The sequence below is a fragment of the Leuciscus leuciscus genome (genome assembly GCF_965113295.1).
Source record: "Leuciscus leuciscus genome assembly, chromosome: 1".
NCBI classification, from domain to species: domain Eukaryota; kingdom Metazoa; phylum Chordata; class Actinopteri; order Cypriniformes; family Leuciscidae; genus Leuciscus; species Leuciscus leuciscus.
This window is the reverse complement of record NC_138725.1, coordinates 73613732-73630775: the sequence shown is the minus strand read 5'-3', so window position 1 is coordinate 73630775 and position 17044 is coordinate 73613732.

Genomic DNA, 17044 nt, shown 5'->3' with positions numbered 1-17044 from the left:
GGTCTTTTGGGTGGTTGCTAGGGTCTTATGGGTGGTTGCTAGGCGGTTGCTAGGGTGTTCTGGGTCGTTGCTAGGGTGTTTTGGGTGGTTGCTAGGGTATTCTGGGTGGTTGCTAGGCGGTTGCTAGGGTCTTTTGGGTGGTTGCTAGGCGGTTGCTAGGGTGTTCTGGGTGGTTGCTAGGGTGTTTTGGGTGGTTGCTAGGGTATTCTGGGTGGTTGCTAGGCGGTTGCTAGGGTCTTTTGGGTGGTTGCTAGGGTCTTTTGGGTGGTTGCTAGGGTGTTCTGGGTTGTTGCTAGGCGGTTGCTAGGGTGTTATGGGTGGTTACTAGGATGTTTTGTGTGGTTGCTATGGTGTTGCTAGGGTATTTTGGGTGGTTGCTAGGGTGTTCTGGGTGGTTGCTAGGGTGTTTTGGGTGGTTGCTAGGCGGTTGCTAGGGTATTTTGGATGGTTGCTAGGGTCTTTTGGGTGGTTGCTAGGCGGTTGCTAGGGTATTTTGGGTGGTTGCTAGGGTATTTTGGGTGGTTGCTAGGGTCTTTTGGGTGGTTGCTAGGGTGTTCTGGGTGGTTGCTAGGGTGTTTTGGGTGGTTGCTAGGGTATTCTGGGTGGTTGCTATGCGGTTGCTAGGGTATTTTGGATGGTTGCTAGGGTGTTCTGGGTGGTTGCTAGGCGGTTGCTAGGGTATTTTGGGTGGTTGCTAGGGTATTTTGGGTGGTTGCTAGGGTCTTTTGGGTGGTTGCTAGGGTGTTCTGGGTGGTTGCTAGGGTGTTTTGGGTGGTTGCTAGGGTATTCTGGGTTGTTGCTAGGCGGTTGCTAGGATATTTTGGGTGGTTGCTAGGGTGTTTTGGGTGGTTGCTAGGGTGTTCTGGGTGGTTGCTAGGCGGTTGCTAGGGTGTTATGGGTGGTTACTAGGATGTTTTGTGTGGTTGCTATGGTGTTGCTAGGGGTATTTTGGGTTGTTGCTAGGGTCTTTTGGGTGGTTGCTAGGCGGTTGCTAGGGTATTTTGGGTGGCTGCTAGGGCGTTCTGGGTGGTTGCTAGGATATTTTGGGTGGTTGCTAGGGTCTTTTGGGTGGTTGCTAGGGTGTTCTGGGTGGTTGCTAGGGTGTTCTGGGTGGTTGCTATGGTATTCAGAGCGGTTGATATGGTGTTACTAGGTGGTTGGTAGTTGTCACAGATGGTTACTATGGAGTTTTTATAGAGTTCTTACTTAACTAATCGCTATTAGCATGTAGCTATTCACTGCTAGCATGTGTAGCATGTTGAAAGTGCTGTTTGCTAGCATGAGTCAAAAGAGCCAAACCTCATCTCTATACGATGTTCTGATACAGAGATATAGGTCTTGCAAAACAGTTGCTAGGGTACTCAAGTTTGGTTGCTATGGAGTTGCTTGGGAGCTGGGAGCTTTAAACTTAAGAAGTTTAAATTGGTTTAAAGTTTATAGTTTGAAGTTTATGACAGAGAGATAGATAGATAAATAAGTTAGATAGATACACACACACACACACACACACACACACACACACACACACACACACACACAAACAGACTAGCTCGCTCACACACTCACTCAGACACACACACACACACACACACACACACACTCAGAGTTTATGAGTTTAGAGTTTATAAGTGTATAAATTGATGAGTTTATAAGTGTACAAGTTTTTGAGTTTAGAGTTTATAAGTTTAAATGAGTTTAGAGTTCAGAGTTTATTAATTTATGAGTTTAAGAGTTCATAAGTTTATGAATTCATGAGTTTATTAGTTAATTAGTTATTAAATTTAAGTTAATTAGTTTATAAGTGTGTGAGATTAGAGTTTATTAGTTTAAATGAGTTTCATTGGCTAATATATATAGAATGGCAGTTTGATTTAGTTTTCAAGGGATTTAGATTTGAATTTTTGTCGGTTGGTGAGTTTGAATTTTTTTAGAATGCCCAATGTTAAGTCAATGGGAGTTTTTCCGAGTTTTGATCGTCATTTGTAGGAAAACCGTAAGTCCGATCAGTCTGAAAAGATATAGCAACTAACTTCAGATCAGTTTGAGTGTCTGAGCCGAGTTTGGAGTATGTAGAGTTAAAGCTCTAGGGCGAGTTTGAGTCAACAGTTTCCACAGAAGAATAATAATAATATTAATAATAATAAGTTTAAATAGGATTTCAATATGTTGGCTTTCTCAAGCCAACTTAACTAGATGCGAAAGTTCGTCGAGACAAACTTTATGTTGGCTTGAGAAAGTTTGGAGCAGAACGTTTTTTGCTAGGCGGTTGCTAGGATGTTGCTATGGTGTTGCTAGGGTATTTTGGGAGGTTGCTAGGGTGTTCTGGGTGGTTGCTAGGTGGTTGCTAGGGTGTCCTGGGTGGTTGCTAGGGTCTTTTGGGTGGTTGCTAGGCGGTTGCTAGGGTCTTTTGGGTGGTTGCTAGGCGGTTGCTAGGGTGTTCTGGGTGGTTGCTAGGGTGTTTTGGGTGGTTGCTAGGGTCTTTTGGGTGGTTGCTAGGCGGTTGCTAGGGTGTTTTGGGTGGTTGCTAGGGTGTTTTGGGTGGTTGCTAGGATATTTTGGGTGGTTGCTAGGGTCTTTTGGGTGGTTGCTAGGCGGTTGCTAGGGTGTTCTGGGTGGTTGCTAGGTGGTTGCTAGGGTGTCCTGGGTGGTTGCTAGGGTCTTTTGGGTGGTTGCTAGGCGGTTGCTAGGGTCTTTTGGGTGGTTGCTAGGCGGTTGCTAGGGTGTTCTGGGTGGTTGCTAGGGTGTTTTGGGTGGTTGCTAGGGTCTTTTGGGTGGTTGCTAGGCGGTTGCTAGGGTGTTTTGGGTGGTTGCTAGGGTGTTTTGGGTGGTTGCTAGGATATTTTGGGTGGTTGCTAGGGTCTTTTGGGTGGTTGCTAGGCGGTTGCTAGGGTGTTTTGGGTGGTTGCTAGGGTATTCTGGGTGGTTGCTAGGCGGTTGCTAGGGTCTTTTGGGTGGTTGCTAGGGTATTTTGGGTGGTTGCTAGGTGGTTGCTAGGGTGTTCTGGGTGGTTGCTAGGGTCTTTTGGGTGGTTGCTAGGGTATTCTGGGTGTTTGCTATGCGGTTGCTAGGATATTTAGGGTGGTTGCTAGGGTCTTTTGGGTGGTTGCTAGGCGGTTGCTAGGGTATTTTGGGTGGTTGCTAGGGTATTCTGGGTGGTTGCTAGGGTCTTTTGGGTGGTTGCTAGGCGGTTGCTAGGGTATTTTGGGTGGTTGCTATGGTATTCTGGGTGGTTGCTAGGGTCTTTTGGGTGGTTGCTAGGCGGTTGCTAGGGTGTTTTGGGTGGTTGCTAGGGTGTTTTGGGTGGTTGCTAGGGTATTCTGGGTGGTTGCTAGGCGGTTGCTAGGATATTTTGGGTGGTTGCTAGGGTGTTTTGGGTGGTTGCTAGGGTGTTCTGGGTGGTTGCTAGGCGGTTGCTAGGGTGTTATGGGTGGTTACTAGGATGTTTTGTGTGGTTGCTATGGTGTTGCTAGGGTATTTTGGGTGGTTGCTAGGGTCTTTTGGGTGGTTGCTAGGCGGTTGCTAGGGTGTTTTGGGTGGTTACTAGGATGTTTTGTGTGGTTGCTATGGTGTTGCTAGGGTATTTTGGGTGGTTGCTAGGGTCTTTTGGGTGGTTGCTAGGCGGTTGCTAGGGTGTTTTGGGTGGTTGCTAGGGTGTTTTGGGTGGTTGCTATGGTCTTTTGGGTGGTTGCTAGGCGGTTGCTAGGGTGTTTTGGGTGGTTGCTAGGGTCTTTTGGGTGGTTGCTAGGATATTTTGGGTGGTTGCTAGGGTGTTCTGGGTGGTTGCTAGGGTGTTCTGGGTGGTTGCTATGGTATTCAGAGCGGTAGATAGATAGATACACACACACACACACACACACACACACACACACACACACACTCAAACAGACTACCTCCCTCACACACTCACTCAGACACACACACACACTCAGAGTTTATGAGTTTAGAGTTTATAAGTGTATAAATTTATGAGTTTATAAGTGTACAAGTTTTTGAGTTTAGAGTTTATAAGTTTGAATGAGTTTAGAGTTCAGAGTTTATTAATTTATGAGTTTAAGAGTTCATAAGTCTATGAATTCATGAGTTTATTAGTTAATTAGTTATTAAATTTAAGTTAATTAGTTTATAAGTGTATGAGATTAGAGTTTATTAGTTTAAATGAGTTTCATTGGCTAATATATATAGAATGGCAGTTTGGTTTAGTTTTCAAGGGATTTAGATTTGAATTTTTGTCGGTTTGAATTTTTTAGAACTCCCCAATGTAAGTCAATGGAGTTTTTGAATGAGTTTTTTCGAGTTTTGATCGTCATTTTTAGGAAAACCGTAAGTCCGATCAGTCTGAAAAGATAAAGCAACTCGAGTCAGATCAGTTTGAGTGTCTGAGCCGAGTTTGGAGTATGTAGCGTTAAAGCTCTAGGAGGAGTTAGTCTCAGATTTTTTTCCGCTCAGAAGAATAATAATAATAATAAGTTTAAATAGGATTTCAATATATTGGCTTTCTCAAGCCAACATAATAATAATAATAATAAGTTTAAATAGGATTTCAATATGTTGGCTCTCTCAAGCCAACTTAACTAGATGCGAAAGTTCGTCGAGACAAACTTTAAGTTGGCTTGAGAAAGTTTGGAGCAGAACGTTTTTTGCTAGGCGGTTGCTAGGATGTTGCTATGGTGTTGCTAGGGTATTTTGGGCGGTTGCTAGGGTGTTCTGGGTGGTTGCTAGGTAGTTGCTAGGGTGTCCTGGGTTGTTGCTAGGGTCTTTTGGGTGGTTGCTAGGGTCTTTTGGGTGGTTGCTAGGCGGTTGCTAGGGTGTTCTGGGTGGTTGCTAGGGTGTTTTGGGTGGTTGCTAGGTTATTCTGGGTGGTTGCTAGGCGGTTGCTAGGATATTTTGGGTGGTTGCTAGGGTCTTTTGGGTGGTTGCTAGGGTCTTTTGGGTGGTTGCTAGGCGGTTGCTAGGGTGTTCTGGGTGGTTGCTAGGGTGTTTTGGGTGGTTGCTAGGCGGTTGCTAGGATATTTTGGGTGGTTGCTAGGGTGTTTTGGGTGGTTGCTAGGCGGTTGCTAGGGTGTTTTGGGTGGTTGCTAGGGTGTTTTGGGTGGTTGCTAGGGTATTCTGGGTGGTTGCTAGGCGGTTGCTAGGATATTTTGGGTGGTTGCTAGGGTGTTTTGGGTGGTTGCTAGGGTGTTCTGGGTGGTTGCTAGGGTCTTTTGGGTGGTTGCTAGGGTATTTTGGGTGGTTGCTAGGGTCTTTTGGGTGGTTGCTAGGGTATTTTGGGTGGTTGCTAGGGTGTTCTGGGTGGTTGCTAGGTGGTTGCTAGGGTGTTCTGGGTGGTTGCTATGGTATTCAGAGCGGTAGATAGATAGATACACACACACACACACACACACACACACACACTCAGAGTTTATGAGTTTAGAGTTTATAAGTGTATAAATTGATGAGTTTATAAGTGTACAAGTTTTTGAGTTTAGAGTTTATAAGTTTAAATGAGTTTAGAGTTCAGAGTTTATTAATTTATGAGTTTAAGAGTTCATAAGTCTATGAATTCATGAGTTTATTAGTTAATTAGTTATTCAATTTAAGTTAATTAGTTTATAAGTGTATGAAATTAGAGTTTATTAGTTTAAATGAGTTTCATTGGCTAATATATATAGAATGGCAGTTTGATTTAGTTTTCAAGGGATTTAGATTTGAATTTTTGTCGGTTGGTGAGTTTGAATTTTTTTAGAATGCCCAATGTTAAGTCAATGGGACTTTTTCCGAGTTTTGATCGTCATTTGTAGGAAAACCGTAAGTCCGATCAGTCTGAAAAGATATAGCATAAAACTTCAGATCAGTTTGAGTGTCTGAGCCGAGTTTGGAGTATGTAGAGTTAAAGCTCTAGGGCGAGTTTGAGTCAATAGTTTCCACAGAAGAATAATAATAAGTTTAAATAGGATTTCAATATGTTGGCTTTCTCAAGCCAACTTAATAATAAGTTTAAATAGGATTTCAATATGTTGGCTTTCTCAAGCCAACTTAATAATAAGTTTAAGTACAATATCAGTAAGTTGGCTTTCTCAGCCAACTTAATTACCCAGCAATCATTCAGGACTTCCTTACAGGACGATTATCTCTTTGTCCCTGTACATTTATCCAGTATGCCATAGCCAATTTTTGTCGTCTTATAAATAATGGCATTTCTGATATTCCCAGGGAAAGCAAGAACTGATAAGAATGTAAAAGTGTTCCTTGAAATGCGATAAAAGCATCTGCCAAAATGCATAAATGTAAATGTAAATGATGTTTCTACTTGCAATGCTGCAGTGGATATGGTTTTAACTGCTCCTAAAATGATTCTTAATGCCTTAGCTTGCATGACATCTAGTTTCTTTAATAATGTTGATGATGCTGACTCATAAACAATGCATCCATAGTCTAATGTTGATCTCATAAGACCAATATAAATGCCCTTTAATGACTGTTTGTCAGCACCCCAATCTTGTCCTGCTACTGCTCTCATTAAATGTAAAACTTTACCACATTTCTTTAATATATAATCTATATGGTCCTTCCAGATTAATTTGTCATCAAACCACAATCCTAGATACTTAAATGTTGTCACTTTCTCTAAAGAAGACCCATATCATTTTAGCATTTTATTCTCTTTAATTTTCTTCCTTGTAAATATCTGGTAACATGTTTTAGATATTGAGAATCTGAAACCCCATTTCCCAACTACTTCTACAGCTTCTTGGATTTTATCCATATTAAAAGATATATTCCTTCCTCTTTTCCACATAATTCCATCGTCTGCATATAAGCCAGTGTTAATTCCCGGAGCCACTTTTCCAATAATATCGTTAATCATAATATTAAATAATATAGGCCTAATCACACTTCCCTGAGGCGTTTCATTCTCCACACTCAGAGTTTGAGATACTTCCCTTCCCACTTGAACTTGAATTGTTCTGTCAAATAAAAAACTTAAAACACAATTAAAAAATGTTCCTTCTATTCCAATCCTCTTCATTTTAATAAGTAATCCCTCTTTCCATAACATGTCATATGCCTTTTCCATATCAAAGTAAACTGCCACTAATCCCTCTTTGACTGCTATAGCTTTCTTCTGTTTCCAGCTTTACTAATGCATCTAATGTTGATCAGCCTTTCCTAAAACCATATTGATTATGTGCCAACGCTCCCTTACTCTCAAGTACATAAATCAGCCTATTTACAATTATTTTTTCCATCAGCTTACATAAATTTGATGTAAGCGCAATTGGCCTGTAATTCCCTGCTATCGATGCATCTTTCCCTGGTTTAGCTATTGGGATTATTATTGCATGTTTCCATGACCTTGACATTCTTCCTTCTACCCATATCTTATTATATAAGTCCAACACTACTTTAAGAATTCTGTCATTTGCATATTTGAGCATAATATAACAAATTCCATCTTGTCCAGGCGCTGTTCGTTTTATCCTGTGTAATACCCTTTAAGTTCCCATATTTCAAAGTCAGCATCTAATGCTCCTTCTCCATCAGGTCTTTTAATATTTATGTCTTGATGTTGATTCAAAATTTCCTGTCTTTTCATTCTATAATTCTCATCGAGATTTTCTTTACTATGTGCTTCTGAAAGGTTTTAACTAATAATTCTGCCTTGTCCTTTTCTGTAATAGCTGTCCTTCCTTCTCCTGAGATTACTGGCATATTTCTGCTTTTATATATTCCAATCATCTTCTTTAACATATTCCATACCTCTCCTAGTTCAGTTTCCTTCCCTATGGAATCACAATAATCTCTCCAGTATTTCTTTTTTTCATGCTTAATTGTCCTTCTAGCCTTTGCTCTCTCCCTCTGATATTCTATCACTGCTTCTGGTGTCAATGTTCTTTTCAGCATTTTAAATGCTTTATTCCTGTTTTTAATTGAATTACTGCATTCATCGTTCCTCCACGGATCAGCTTTCTTCCTCCTATTTCCTTCAACTTTTGGTATACTTTCTTCTGCCGCTTTGACCAAACTCAAACTTAGTTTCTCTGTACATTTATCAATATCATCCTCTGTACTATAACTCATTAATTCTAACTCACATATTTTATTATACTTCTCCCAATCAGCTTTCTCAGATTTCCATCTATGTTGTTTTATCATCATACTCCTTTGCATTTCTAATCCTACCGAGCAAAATATTGGAGAATGGTCACTCCCAACTGATGACGTCTCCAGCATCTCCCATTGACATTTCACTGCTATTGATGCTGAAACTATTGTTAGATCTACGCACGATTTTATTTGTTTCCTGATGTCGAACCTTGTCCCACTACCATCATTTAACCCTAAAACTGGCAAGGTGATCTGGGTGTAACATAGATTTGTTGTCTTTTCTGGGGCGTAAGAATGATTTTTTCATCAAATCCTTTTATCATTTATCACAGCCTGGTCTGTCTTGAGTATGCTGGTCACATGATTTGTTTAAATATTTTTGTGATTAATTAGTCAGCCTGACCTAAATCCAACATGGCTGCCAGTGGTGCAGGACATTCAGATTTTGAGATAAGTAAATATATATTAAACTTACTTTTCTTTTGAAAAAATAATACTAATACTATTAATTATGAACATTGTCTTAATGTGCTGAAAAATAACATTTATAAAAATGTTGTTCATGTTGTTATGAACGGTTTGAAATATATGTTACACCTGAGACACATTGCCACTTTTGGGTATAAAAAAGGGATTAACTTTGTATTCATTTTTGTAACAATCTTTGTATGTGGAGTTTTTTTTTTTTTTTTACAAATTATAAAATGTACAGGTTAAACTGATACAGCCTGTCTGTCTTGAGTATGCTGGTCACATGATTTGCTTCAAGTTATCTGTGATCAATTAGTCAGCCTGATCTAAATCCAAACATTGTTACCATTTTACCAAATTTTTTTTTTTTTTTTTTTTTTATGGTAACGCAAGGTCCGATTGCGTTATCGAGTTGAAGTATAGGATATAATTGTTTTAAACATGCAATGGCAGTTACAGTTATAGATTTGGTCCTTTTTTTATACCCTAAACAGGCAATGTGATCTGGGAGTCACAACTCATAAAATCCAAAATACATAACATTTTTCAAAAATTATTTTGGATATGATTTACTTAAGTCCAGATGATATAAAAAATGACATGACATTATTTGTTGCTTATCATTTTCTACTCTTGCCGGTTTAAGGGTTAAGCATGCCAATAAATTATCCTCCATATATTCTTCCACCACTGTGCCATTTTGATCTGAGTTTGGACTTCCCCATACCACACTGTGTGCATTAAAGTCCCCGCACCATATCACTATACCTTCTGCTTTACTCCAAATATTATTTAATTCCATTAACGATATTTGTTGACATGGATTGTAATAGTTTATTATTGTTACTTTTCCTAATGATGTCCACATTTCCACCTTAATGCATTCATATTGTGTTTCTACCTTTACTTCCCTATAATCCACCCCATTCTTTATAAACGTTGCACACCCTTGATTTATCTTTTCTAATGGATAAATACCCTGGAATAACGAAGTCTAAGTGCGATTTAAGCCATGTCTCCTGAATGCATATTAAATCAGGAAGGTCTATCATTTCATGCACAACCTTCTTAAATTCTTGACCATTTGCAGTCAGACTCCTAGCATCCCATTGTACTATCCTGCATGCCATATTATTTGTTTAACCCTAGTCTGTCTGGGGTTTCCTGAGAGCTTGCATTATTCTCAGATTGCTCTAGTAGGGTCTGAGTTTTCTCTACTGATACTTCAGTTATACCCAGCTGACGATCTGCTGCAGATACAATGATTTACAATTTCTCTGTTCTTTTGTTTGTTTGTGCTGTACAGTTGATTACTTCAGCAATACATGCAATGACGCTTACTTTGCTAACCATAAGCATACTTGCATCTACATTTGGTTTATACCTCTCTGTTCCCCTGTTTGGTGTTTCAATTGCATTAGACCTTCCATGAATCATCCTATTTCCTTGCTCATTTTGAACCTTCTTTACTGCTTGTGCATATGAAACATTATGCTCTGCTTTGTACTTAATTGCTTCCACGGCTTGTTTTTGTGCTATACATCCTAAATATGCTGCACTATGAGGACCTCCACAGTTGCAACACTTGGGTTCAACTAGATCCCCACATTCTCCATAACCGTGTTCACCTCCACATTTACAACAACGCTTCTTTCCCTTGCATACTTCTGAGACATGACCTAATCTTTGGCAATTGAAACATCTCAATGCAGGTTTTATAAAAGGTCTAACTGGGTAGCACACATATCCCATTTTAACATTTTCTGGTAGCAGTTTCCCATTCACTGTTATCATAACTGTTGTACTTGACTCTCTTTTCCCGTTTCTGTTTAATGTCAATCTTTTCACATCGATTACCTTTTCACTCATTAACTGATTTCTTAATATCTCATCTGATAAAGACATTGGAACTCCAGTAATCACTCCTTTAATGTCATTCACCTCGCCAGGCACAAGACATTTAACTCCTGCTCCTCCAAACTCCTTCATTTTAGTCAACATGTCTTGTTGTTTTTTGTTCAGACAAATCACAATCACCCGATTGTTGGTCAAGTATCTGGCTGATTTTATTTCCCCAACAGCTTTTCTAAGTATCTTTGTTAATCGCATAGGATTATTCATTTCACCCATTGTCTCAAACATCAAGATAACTTTATACTCATCCTCCTTCCTCATCGTTTTACTCCTCTCTTCTCCTCCTCCGGCGAACTCCTCAGAGTCTGAGCCTCTATCTTTGTGTTTCTGAGACATCTGCTCAACCTGAGACCAGTCATCAGAATTCATGTTATTTGAATCATTCTCTTCATCTAAACTTCCCCCTTCACTCTCTTCATTCACACCACAGCCGTCGCTTAACCTGCCATGCTGTCTTTCCTTCACACCGCGTGCTGAGCTGCGAGACACGAAACACACCATCTTCCCACACAGGATGTTGCTGACTTTGTTCATGTCATGTGATTCCCTGTTTCTCATGTGATCCCTTGTGTGTGTCATGCTGTCATTGGTTGATTGTTTCATTGTTCACAGGTGTCCCTTGTCTTGTCATTAGTCTTGTGTGTATTTAAGCCCTCATGTTTGCCAAGTGTCTGAGCAGGGCCGTGCAGAGACCTCTGGAGGGGCAGGTGCTCAAAGTATAAAAGGGGGCACATGGAACAAGGCTTTAAATAGGGCTGTGCTCAAAATATCAATACAGCAATATATCAATATGGATGATTCTGTATCGATACGGCAGCAAATGCATTGACGCAGTTTTGAAAAAGAAACAGAAAAGACAAATTTTAAGTTTAAAAGTTAAAAAATAATAATAATTGTGTGCACCTATTAATAACTCTGGGATTAGAAACTGAAGTATCTTAAGTTATCCCAACCTGATGGCTTTTCCTTCTCTGTTATAAAGAACAGCTGTAATAGTAAACTGTATAGGACAAAATCAACGTGGCCCATGTTTCGTACAGTACAGTATAGTTTTATTTAATGCCATGTCAGCATCTGTGGCTATTTTTTTCATGGCATAAACTGATTTACAAAAATACAAGAGTTACATTTATACAATGAAAATAAAAAAGCAAACAGAAAAAAACAGCAATTAATACTTTACAATATTTTTAACATTAATGTGGTACCTGTTCTGGTAAATGCTTACTAAAGTCCTTAAGTGAGTTTGCTGCCTTTGCTGTTGCTGTTGCTGTTGTTGCTGCTGCTGCTGCTGATGATGATGATGATGATGATGATGATGATGATACTGCTGGAGCTGATCTGAGACTGTAGACATTAAAACAAACATATAGAAGATATATTAGCTGATTAAACCATTTTTATATGACCATGACAAGATGTAAAGATTACTGACAGTGTATAGAACTGGCTCACTAGCTCACTGACCTGCTGTAAAGCTGCAGATTCTGCCCAGGCTGTTAGGGGAGATGTTCACAGAGGCTGCTGCACACAAAACATAAGATACTGGTAAGCCTTACCAGTGTTGTGATCATTTTTAAGGCACTCTACGTTTTTTAAATAAATATTGTAATAATAATAATAGTTTAAAGTATAAATAACATAAAAAGACCAGACCCCCCGACACCCGTGAAACTTTTCTCCCTAAACAGCAAGCTAACGTAACTTCTACTACAGCCTACACACAGAAATATAAACAACATTTATGCATGCTCTCTTCACGTCGTTCTTGTAAAATAATAATAATAAGTAAACAAACATCATAAGCACTTCGCTGAGAATGAAACGCCACTTACCAGCAGCCGCAGAGTTGAAGATATCGTCTGGTAGTGCGCGTAGCCGCGCGAAATAAAAAAAAATGCGCGTGCAGCGTGAGGAACAGGTGAGGAATCGTCCCGGTTGAGTTCGTCAGGTGAAAGGTCATCATATGTGGGTCATTTTATTTACGGCTAAATTATTATTCGTTAATTTTACTAATAGTTAGATTGGGCAGGCATCCACAAAAGGGCCTTTAATTACAAAAAAAAAGGAGAGGAAATTTTGCCTTGACAAAAGGGCACTTTGGCCACCAAGGGGCCACCAAATTTGAATTTCGTTTTGTATTAATTGTATCTCAATTTTAATCAATGTTTCATCAAACAATTGCCAGGATTTAATAAATAAGTAGAAAATAGATAATCACGACACGTAGGCGCCGGCGAGTGAACTGGAGCTCGTCTCATAAATGAACCGAAACTCAGCGTATAAGGTATCCTACTTGCCTCACAGACCTGATAAATATATCTTTAGACAGCTTTAAATGTGTACTTTTAAACAGAACAATTCAAAACGAAAGAAAACCGACTGCTCTCTGCTTATAATCCGTATGAAATGCGCCAGCCCGATCTCACGGGAAAACGTACAAATTCTACAAAGTGGCTTATTCGTACGAATTCATACGACCTGACTCGTACGAATTAGTACGATTTTTGCAAAATCGTACATATTTGACGAATTGGCCAATTCGTATGAATTCATACGAATGACCTACCCCTGACCCCGCCCCTAAACCTACCCATCACGTGGGTTTAGACAAATCGTACAAATTCGTACGAGTGAGGTCGTACGAATTAGTACGAATTAGCCAACTTTTTATCATTCGTACGAATTCGTACGAATTGGTCGTGAGATAGCGTTGAATGCGCATTTCTCTCTGGCGCGTTCACTACTGCGAAGATCGCGTATCAGTATCGTCAACCTCATCTTTGCAGCCGACACAGAAAACACTTGTTTATTAATAAACAATTAAAATGTCTTCTTGCTATATTTGACATATTCATTACTTTTGCTGGTTCTTTGTGACAGCTTTTAGGTGCTTTATTGTTAGCGCCACCAACGCGATCAGCACCGAAAACATGGAGATTTTTTTCAATCCCTGTTTTGGCAGGGGAAAAACTGATCCGAAAATGTAACGAAACGTTGTAGAAATGTAGTGGAGTAGAAAGTATAAGTATAATAATTGCTGCAAAAAGTAACGAAGTAAAAGTCAAAAGTATGCACTATTGATTCTACTTAAGTAAAGTACAGATACGTGAAAAATGTACTTAAGTAAAGTAAATTTGTACTTCGTTACATTCCACCACTGAATCTTGTTATGTTTTGCTTAAATAAACTGCACTTGGGTTCTCTACAACTTGCCACCAGTGGATCCCTTACACAGCCACAGATGGTAAAAATTAGCTATCATTTATTTTTTCAAGTTACCTGAAAAAATATAACATTTTAGTATTATTATTAAAATTAGAATTATGAAATATTAAGTATTAAAAAATGTACTGATCGATAAATGCTTATTTTGTAATTGTATATACTTGTATACTTTATATAAATTTTATGGTAACACTACAATAAGGTTTCTCCTCTGTTTTTGACCATTCACATTTAAAGAATTTACACAGAAAAGTTAAACTACAAAACCCAAATAAAGGTCACAATCTGCTGCTGGTCATTTAGTAAAATGAAATAAATGAAATCCATGTGATGTTTGTCATTCACTCTGATAATCAGTTTAAATGAGTGCTATCAGTCACTGTTAATGTCTTTAAAGCACCTGAACTGGAAATTTGTGTCTGTTTTCTAACTCGAATGGAGTATTAAATGAGATAAAAGTAGAGGTCCGGTTCTTGATTTTAGCACCCCTTCTCTCCATCTCTAGCTCACAGCAGACTGATGGTTGGAGGAGGTTTAAGGATGTTCAGCTCAAGCCATCAAACTAACGTCATCAGAGAAGAACCACATTCACTAGTAATGCACGCCGGGTCCATAGGGCTGAGATGAGGGCAGCTCGGCTTGAAGATCAGCCTTGTGAACCAGTAACACCCCAGCCCAGTCTGCAAGCTGGTGCCCAAGAAGGCGAACTTGATGGTGAAGAAGAGGATTGTTTGGCGTGGTCTACTAAAGAAAAGTCTATTCTGTCGGTCGATACCTTTCCAGAAGGGTCATACCATGTGTTAACGCCTTGTAGAGGACAAAGGAGGCAGACTCTGATGCTCAGGGAGATTCCAGTCAGTGATGGATTGGAGCAGGAGATGTCGCAACCTGACGCCCCTCAAGCCAGTTGTCACAACCTCAAGATGAGATGCTGACCCTTCGATGTAGTTCAAGGCCAACAGCTGGTCAACATTCATATCCGCACAATCTACAGTGACGAGCATTTATATTGGGGCGGCAGGGGCTGCTGCTTTCACAGGTCTAAACCAAGCTGACCATTTTAGACCCTGGCTATAAGTTAGTCCTTGTCGTTGAGGCGTCGAGGTGAGAATGTGGGAGGAAACTGGTTTCAGGTGCTGGTGGCTTCTCGTATGATCAAGACAGCATAAATGGTTGTTGCAACAACAGATGGTGGTTTTCTGCAGTTCTGGCATGTTTCTGAAGTTGAGCTCAACGTGTGGCCTCTGTCTCCTTTCACATAGGCTGATTTACTAAGAGTGTTTTCTTCTCTGAATAACGCTCCTTTATCTATCATATCTGGGTATCGAGAGCTGAGACTGGGTAACTGTGCTGCAGATGTACTTGCTAAAGGGCAGACCAGCCACTGTTTCTTGTATATGTGAGGAACCTTAAACCATTCATCATTAGAGTAGCTCCTGTATCTTAAACAGTAGAGCGTTGGTGCTTGCAATGCCAAGGTCATGGGTTTGATTCCCAGGGAAAGCAAGAACTGATAAGAATGTAAATGTGTACCTTGAAATGCAATGTAAGTCACTTTGGATAAAAGCATCTGCCAAATGCGTAAATGTATATTTCAGTTTTATATTGTGGTTTATTGTTTTTTATATATATATATATATAATGTGATTATATTACACATTGTTTGTGTCATTTGCTTTTTGTGTTACAGTGCTCAGTGAGTTTGTACAGGGCCGGGCCTGCATCGACACTAAACCTCCCTCGGTGTGTGTGATCTGGGTGGTGTGTGTGATCTGGGTGGTGTGTGTGATCTGGGTGGTGTGTGTGATCTGGGTGGTGTGTGTGATCTGGGTGGTGTGGCGCTGCTGTGTGGTGTGTACTAGAAGGTTGGCACTGTAATGGTGATTTAAAGGTTACTTCTCATTTGCGGTGATTTGAAAATTAAGCTTTTCCCCATTATTGTTGAATCACAGTGTCACATTTTGTTTCTTGTTCTTGTCATTGACATGTTTCTGTGTCTTCTTCTTCTTCTTTGGTGTTTTACGGCATCCAGAAAGTTGCATTACTGCTGTCAATCATCATGTCACTTCATACTTATACTCGTCTTTCCAGTCCAGTCCTCTTTAAAAATAAAACACATTTATTTCCTTTTTCCCTTTTTCCACATTCTAATATATGTTTTACATTATACTGTCCTATACCAATTTCTTGTAAATGATGTTTCAACTCTTGCCTTTCTTGTGTACATGTTCTACATGACTTATACTACAGGGCCGTTGAATGCTTGAATCTGATTGGTTGACGAACGTTCTAAGGTGTGCATTATTTTCAGGGAAACGCACGGCTAAAGTAGTTCCAGGCAGGTCTTGACCGCATTACAGTTCCATATCACTTCGCGTAGTCAACTGTAATAACGGAAAATAGGATACAATTCATAACAAGAAAAAGCATTTCGCCCCGTGCGCTTGATCTGCAATTTTCAACGTCTAGCTTCACAATCAATAGAAACATGCAGTTTAATTTGAATAAATAAACTATAAAGTCCTATCTATAATCAATAGAAAATTAAACTGAATATAGGCTAAATAAATGGATAGTCCTGCAGCACGGATTTTTATTGCAGATAATTTAACAAATAAATAATTATTGATAGGCCTACTTGTTAAAAGGGCTTTGGGTTTCATTTATTTGGCTAGTCTACTGTCATCTGTCAATAATAAAAATAAAAATAAAGAATTAACGAATTAATTAAAACGAATTGAATTAATTAATAAATAATAATATTGACGCACATGCTTTTCTGTCTCATTATTGCAACATCTCTCTCTAATAACTGCATTAATAACTGCATAAAGCCGGGAACACACTTTAAGGCCGGTTATGAATGTAATTTGATACTTATGACTGATCATGACCAAACGCGTGTTCAGCGCGTTCAGTCTGTGTTCAAAGTCGGTGTTTAAAATCTGCTGCAGTCGATGAAACAGTCAGAGAATGTGTCAGCTAGTCGTGTGTCCCCAGCATTAGTCTGCTATCAGTGGCTCAAACCTCCGTTACTAACTCTGAAATGACGTTTTGGAATTAGCAACGGAGGCATGGGATTATCGTAAGAAATTAGTCCTACATACAAGAGCGTTTTAATGACAAAAACTTTACAAACGTCTTGAAATACAAAATCTGAACAAATGTTTCGAGGTGTGGTAACTGTAGTATAAGCGGAATAATTGACTTCAGGCCGTTGAATTATTAGAAAAATAATGCACACCCGAGGTGTAACGGCCACTCCGCTTCGCGTCGTGACCGCATTACCACCTCGGGTGTGCATTATTTTTCTAATAATTCAACGGCCTGTCGTCAATTATTCCTT